The sequence below is a fragment of the Arvicanthis niloticus genome, chromosome 14 (assembly GCF_011762505.2).
Source record: "Arvicanthis niloticus isolate mArvNil1 chromosome 14, mArvNil1.pat.X, whole genome shotgun sequence".
Classification (NCBI taxonomy): domain Eukaryota; kingdom Metazoa; phylum Chordata; class Mammalia; order Rodentia; family Muridae; genus Arvicanthis; species Arvicanthis niloticus.
This window is the reverse complement of record NC_047671.1, coordinates 65,534,814-65,542,122: the sequence shown is the minus strand read 5'-3', so window position 1 is coordinate 65,542,122 and position 7,309 is coordinate 65,534,814. Positions and strand designations below refer to the sequence as shown.

The window sequence follows — 7,309 nt, the reverse complement described above, 5'->3', positions numbered from 1 at the left end:
TTACAATCTGTATCATCAACGATACGTGACATGTCCCCAGGCTGTTCTCACGGCCTACCCACTCAGTCCGCCACACAGGTATGAACCTGCCTGGACAAACACTTTCTGTCAACAGGATCTCTCTTATTACACAACCTGTCAAATTACTTAAGATTTTCATTCCTATCCTGTCTTGATAGATTATTATTTTTACTACTGCCATGAAATTATGGTGTGCTCTATTCATGTATAACCAGTCGATATAGCCCTCAATCTTGTCAGAAGTCTGCTAATTACTAATATATTTAAGTTTGTGACAGAATCTCCCGAAGCCTTTAACAGTTTGCCTCCACAGGGTCTCAGAAGATTTGGACACAGCTACAAGATACTACCTGGGGGCTGGAGAGATGGCTCAGTGGTTAAAAGCACTGACTGTTCTTCCAAAGATCCTGAGTTCAATTCCCAGCAACCACTTGGTGGCTCGTAGCCATCTATAATGGGATCCAGTGCCCTCTTCTGGTGTGTCTGAAGACACCTATAATGTACTCATGTAAATAAAATAAATAAATATTTTTAAAAAACAATACTACCTGGATTGTGGTATGATAATCACTGAGAAACACAGTGGACAAAACTTATCTAAATCAAGGTAAGCCATTTCTCATGTCACTCATATCCATTCCATAGAGAAAAAAAGCCCTCCGGGCGGTGGTGGCACACGCCTTTAATCCCAGCACTTGGGAGGCAGAGGCAGGCGGAGTTCAAGGCCAGCCTGGTCTACAAAGTGAGTTCCAGGACAGCCAGGACTACACAGAAAAACCCTGTCTCAAAAAACCAAAAAAAAAAAAAAAAAAAAAAAAAAAGAGAGAGAGAGAGAGAGAGAGAGAGAGAGAGAGAGAGAGAGAGAGAGAGAGAGAGAGAAAGCCCTGCATCTTCTGGGCTTGAAAGCCAGACTGACTCTGCCTAAGTTGCTACAGAGACCACAAGGAACTGTTGGATAGTGACTATGTCATTTTTTAATTGATATTATGTCATTTTTTAATTGATATATGACTGCTAGATTATTGTTTATTCTTTCTCAGATTCCCGACTACACTGACAGCTAAGGTAACTGTAGCTTGACAGCTAGGAAAAGCTTTCATAGATATAATTGGTTAATTCCTTACCTAAACTCGGGTTCCATTGATTAAATGCTTCATACTTCCTCTTCTTGCTATACCACTGTCCTAACATTATCTGAGTTCCTGAAGACTATGCTAGATTCTACACCCAAAGATCTCGGCCTAGGAGCAGCTTCTAAGGTTTACACACTTTTGTTGTGCAAACTTTGTTCCATGATTTAAAACTATTGGTTAAATAACATTGGCTACAACCAATTACTGGAGAGATTAGAGTTAGGGAGGTTCAGAGTGACCTGGTTGGAGAAGAGACCAGAATGGGGAAGAGGAGGAACAAGAAAAGTGATGGTGGTGGAGAGGAGCCAGGGGAAACAGCAAGTATCTGGAGTACACATCTGGGGAGGTAGCCAGGCCTGCAGTTAGAAGAGTAGATTAGGGGTGGCCCCTAGTAATTGTCAAAGCCAAATAAAATAACCATAGTCTGAGTCTCGTTTATTTGTAAGCTAGTCAGAGACAAGCTTAAATTGGTTTTTTTTTTTTACTACATACAATAAATTAAGTACCATACCCCCTATTCACACCCATAAGAAACTATTGGAGAAAAATATTTTTTCCTTTTTAGAAGTTAATTATTTAATCTTATGCTTATGAGAGTGTTGCTATGTATATGTATGTGCACCATGTTTGTGCCTGGTGCCTATGGAGGTCAGAAAAAGGGACCTAAAATAATCTGAATCATGAATTCATCTGAAACTGCAGTTACAGGTGTTTGTAAAATACCATACGGTTACTGGGAACCAAACCTTGGTCGTCTACAAGAGCAACAAGTGGCTAAACACTGGTAGTACACACCTTTAACCTAGCATTCAGGAAGCAGAGGCAGGTGAATCGCTGAGTTCGAGGCCAGCCTGGTGCACAGAATGGATTCTAGGACAGCCAGGACTCTACAGAGAAACCCTGTCTCAAAGAAAGAAAAGAAGAAGAGAAAGAGGAGGAAGAAGAGGAAGAAGAAGAGGATGAGGAGGAAGAGGAAGAAGAAAAGGAAGAAGAAGAAAGCGATGGGTGCTTTAATCACTGAGTTCTCTCCAGCCCCCAGAGAGAAATATATTTCAAGTAAAGCAGTGTCAGACATGTAACTACATGAACATTTACAGATGTAGTGAATGAGATGCCATCATCTGCTGAGTTTTACTGAAGTACTTGAGGCTGTTAATTGTCTTTCATATCAATCTTTAAAGTTTTGTGGATGCCTGAGGTGATAAGATATTTAACAGGGATTGGAGAGATGGCCCAGTAGTTGAGAGAGCTTGCAGAGGACCTGAGTTCAATTCCTAGCACCTCTATCAGATTGTTGATGATTGCCTGTAACTTCAGCTCCATGGGACATACTCTTCTAGCCTCGTAGAGGCTTTGGACAGGCTCGAGTGTAGATAACTCAGGCTGGCCTTTAAGTCCTGATCTTCTTACCTCTGCCTCTAAATTCAGAATTACTGAAGAGAGCCACCACACCTACTTTACATAGAAATTTTTGTTATTATTCCGAGACAGGGTCTCACTGCGTAACCCTGGCTGGCCTTAAACTCAGAGATCCACCTACCTCTGCCACCCTAGTGCTGGAATTCCAGGCCTGCAACACGAACTGAACCAGCTTTAGCTTGTTTGTTTCTGTACCCTCTCACCGAGACTTTCAGAACCAAATAATTCCTGGCAAAGAAACAAAAGCAAATTTGCCTGTTTCCCAAGACTTAGAATGAAAAATACTGACTAAACCAGGCAGAATCCACAATAAGATATTGTAGGAGGAATCAGGTGGCACATCTGTTTATAATGATTGGCAGCAACAATAATCGTGTTGTTGTCATTGTTTTGGAACAGGGTCTATGAAGCCCAGGCTGGCCTTGAACTCCCTATGGAGCTGGAAATGCTCTTTAACTCCAGATCCTCTTGCCTATAACCCCAGGGGTTAGCATTACAGTGGGGAACAATGCCCATCACTCTCAACAGTCACTTTTACCATGTAAAGCTGAAAACGTCTGTTAGCTGCACTTGTTTATTGGACATCTGACTTTTCCTTTTCTTTTGTCTACCAGTGGGTTGATTTAGCAATGTGTAAAATGTTTTTAAAATTCATTTTATGCAGGGTGCTGCATTTTGCACTCCATAGGGTCTCACTGAACACCCAGTGGGAAATTAAAGGCGGTGGAGCCCTTGCAGTGGTGGCTGTGTGGGGGAGGGGAGAGCATGAAGAATGATTATGGGTCATACTGGGAAGGGGCTGGTTTGCTGGTGGAAGCCTATAAAATCAGAGTACAGCTCAAGATATTCAGAACAGCTGAAGACGTAAAGACTGTGTTTACTTCCGGTCAGCAGAACATTTTGGAAAGAACAGGAACTTTAAACTGGAAGCAGCAAAGGGTACAGGCTGTGCACATCATGACTTCTTCTCCAGCTATCAGTGACTTGGATTTCCCAGCACAAGTCATCCCGTTAAAGACCCTGAGTGCATCAGTACGCATAACATATTATTGGTCTTCCTTACAGAAGAATTTTATGGTGGAAGATGAAGCTGTTTTACATAACACTCCTTGCATGAAGTTCTTGATCAAGATGGCACTTTCACTGAAGAACTAATAAAAAATTCGATGGAAAAATGGATGGAAACAGAAAATGTAGATTTACAAATGGTGACCTTTTGGGGGGTTTATAAATGGTCTTGGTCAATACATTGTTGTTGTTGATAAGAAGGAGGAGAAGGAGAAGAAGAAGAAGAAGGTGGTAGTGGAGATGATGATGATGATGGAGATGATCCTGATGAAAGAGAAGAAAAACAAAAAGATCTAGAGGATGGTCAGGATAATAAAGAAGGTTGCCCTTGGAAATCTCCTGCTGATAAAATTTTTGAAGCTATTTCCTCAGTGTTTCTAGATAAGGAGCATAAGAACTAAAAGAAAAATATCAAGAACTCATGAGCAGCAGCGTCCAGGTGTGCTACTTCCAAAACATAGATGTACCACATTCTAAATCTATGCAGAGAGAGCAAAGCTCACATTCACCTTATACATGTTTCCATCAGTGATGTTATAAGTATGTTGGCTTCCTACATCCCCTTCCATGTTATACCCCACACATATAATTGGATGAACACAGAAACAGCTCTGGACAAGCCTTGTTACAGCATGGGCAGACGACTAAGGAGTTTGCTGCCACCTTACTGCTGAGCTGATAAAGAACTCACACAAACACCAACAGGGCTGCAGAAGAGGAAGACTGCCAATAACTGTAGCAGATCCAGCATGCCCAGCAACAATGTGCTGGAGTCACTGGTTATAGACAGTGACAGACAAGCAAGGACTGAGACTAGAGTAGAGAACAATGGTAAGAAGAATAAGAGAAAAAAGATGAGACTTGCATGCCTCTGAAACCAATTCTTGTGTCAACACTAACAAAGATGAAGACAGATATTGAACCTAAGATTGTGGGGTAGAGTAGGGTGGAAGCATCAGTGTTTAGAGTCCTCATTGGTACTTACAATGAGAATGTTTAAGCTACACATGCCATTGTTAGGCTAACTGGGATCAAACCATGTAGACAGTGACTTTAGAGTCAACATCCAGTATCATAGCACGTGTCCTCACTGTGATGTAGACACTCCTCTGTGGGCTACACACTGCAGAAACACACACCTGGAAAGAGGTCAAAACCACTTTCCTGGACGCTGGTGCTAAGCACAGTGAAACACCAAGCTGTGTCCGTGTTACATGGCTGTCCAAGAGTAAGAATGTGACCGTAACCTCTGTTTCACATGTACAGCTAATGACCATCAGGACAGCAAAAAACGTGTCCTGCAAGAACTATAGTATTCAGCGGAGCTCTAAGAGGCATTCTTGCCGGCACCATCTAATGCGGCATGCTGGGGGAACTTTATCAAAGACCTATGTAGAAAAAAAATGAATTTACCTCAGTATTCTGTGGACAGATTATTTCTCAGGATGAAGCTGACAGAAGAGGGAAACCGACAAATACATGCAGCTTCCTGTTCAACCTGAGTGATGATTTGGGGGAGAACACAACCCACAAAGGCAAAAAATAATTAGTTTGCTAATCATTCAGTAAATCCATAGTGCCACGCAAGAGTTATGTCGGTTAGCGATGATCACCAGACGGGCAACTTTACTAAGAGGGCCAATCCAGAATGGTGAAGAGCCATTTTTTAAATTACAGATAGAGGCAGGCAGATGGCCTGACGCGTGGGGGCACTGAAAGAGAAACTCCTTGACATGTTTACCTCTTCCCCTCTCTCTGAAACAGCCGCCTTAGCCTCAGAAACCTGGAGTACTGTGGGCAGTTTAGAAAAAGAAAAGGCAGCTTGAAACTGTGAATTTGCAAAGTACTGTAAACAGTACTTTATGGAAATGAGTTTGAAAATCAACTTGTTATTGCCTTCTCCACGGCTGCAACGTGTTTTGTGCCAGTGATTTTTTTTCTTTGCAATAATGTATAAAATACAGTACACTTTCCAACTTTGAAAAAGAATACTTGTACTTTTAGAAGTCACTTTATGCATTTGTTAGATTTAATATACATTTGTTTGTGTAGTATGTGTGGGTGTGAGGTGTGGGTGTTGTGTGTGTGTATGTGTCATGGTGGGGTATCTGTGTGGTGTATGTATATGTGTGAGTTGGTATGGAATATGAGTGGTGTATATGGTGTTTGTGCTGGAATAGTTTTATATAAACTTGACACAAGCCAAAGTCATCTTAATTAAGAAAATGCCTCTATGATAAAAAAAATAATAAAATGCCTCAGCTGTGGGCATTTTCTTCATTAGTTACAGGGCTGGTTTGAATAGGAATGCCCCCCCCCCCACGCCCACAGGCTCATACATGTGAGTACTTGGTCATTTAAGAAGTGGCACTACGTGGCAGGGGTTAGGAGGTGTGACTTTGTTGGGAGAAGTGTATCACTGGGGTGTGCTCAAGTGTGTCTCTTTCCTTCCTCTGCCTGTAGATCCAGATGTAGAAATCTCAGGTCTCCAGCACCATGTCTGCCTGTGTGCCACCATGCTTACTGACACTCGGCTAATGGACTGAACCCCTGAAATTGTAAGCCAGCCCCAGTCTAATGCTTTCCATTACAAGAGTTGTAATGGTCATGGTGTCTCCTCACAGCAATGGAATGCTGACTATGACAGCTATTGATATGGGTGGTCCTAGGTTCTATAAAAAAGCAGGTTGAGCAAGTTGTGTTAAGCAAGCCAATAGCAGCAGCCCTCCATGGCCTCTGTATCAGCTCCTGGCTCCAGGTTCCTGTCCTGGCTTCCTTTGATCATGAACAGTGATGTGGAAGCATAAACTGAGCAAACCCTTTTCTCCCTAACTTGCTTTTTGGTCATGGTGTTTTATCACAGCAATAGAAACGACTCAACGATTAAGAGCACTGACTGCTCTTCCAGGCCCTGAGTTCAATTCCCAGCAACCACATGGAGGCTCACAACCATCTGTAATGGGACCTGATGCCCTCTTCTGATGTGTCTAAAGACAGTTAGAGTGTACCTATATAAATAAAATAAATAAATCTTTAAAAAAAAAAAAGAGTGTATGTGTTATGTGTAGTGTATATGTGGTGAGTGTGCGTAATGTGTATATTTATGTTTGGTATTATGTGTATGGTGTTTGTGTGTGTGATATATGCAGCATATATGTGTGAAATGTGTGTATATATGATGTATGTGTGCATATGTTGTGTATATGGTGTTTACGTGTGGGTATGTATGTGTGTGTTGTATGTCTGTGTTGTGGGAATAGTGTGTATGTGTGTATTGTATGTGTGGGTGTGTGTGGTGTGTGGGTGTTAAGTGCACATGAGATCAGTACCTGTGGTAGCCAGAAGAGGGTGTCAGAATCCCTGGATCTGGCACTAACAGGCTGCTGTGCACCGTCAGATATGAATGCTGGAAATTACACTCTGGTAGTCTGCAAGAGCATGAGTGCTCTTAACCACTTTCTCCAGTCATGAAGTGTGCATTTATATAGACTTTATAATATTTATACTATACGAATCAGCAAGAGCTAAGGTTCTTATTTTAGAACAATACATTCCCTGTTATCTACTTTAAAGTTGGTATGAACTGTTGTTCTTGGGTAGAAAATGAGATAACTTGTTTGGATGATTTAATTCTTCTTTCTGAACCTTTTGATTTTCTTCCTTTAAGA

The 7,309-nt window shown here is 41.7% G+C and overlaps 1 pseudogene; it reads left to right on the top strand.

Annotated features, from left to right (window-relative positions):
* The first annotated feature begins 3,333 nt into the window (after positions 1 to 3,333).
* LOC117719648 (histone-lysine N-methyltransferase EZH2-like) lies at positions 3,334 to 6,298 on the top strand (annotated as a pseudogene).
* The last annotated feature ends 1,011 nt before the right edge of the window (positions 6,299 to 7,309 follow it).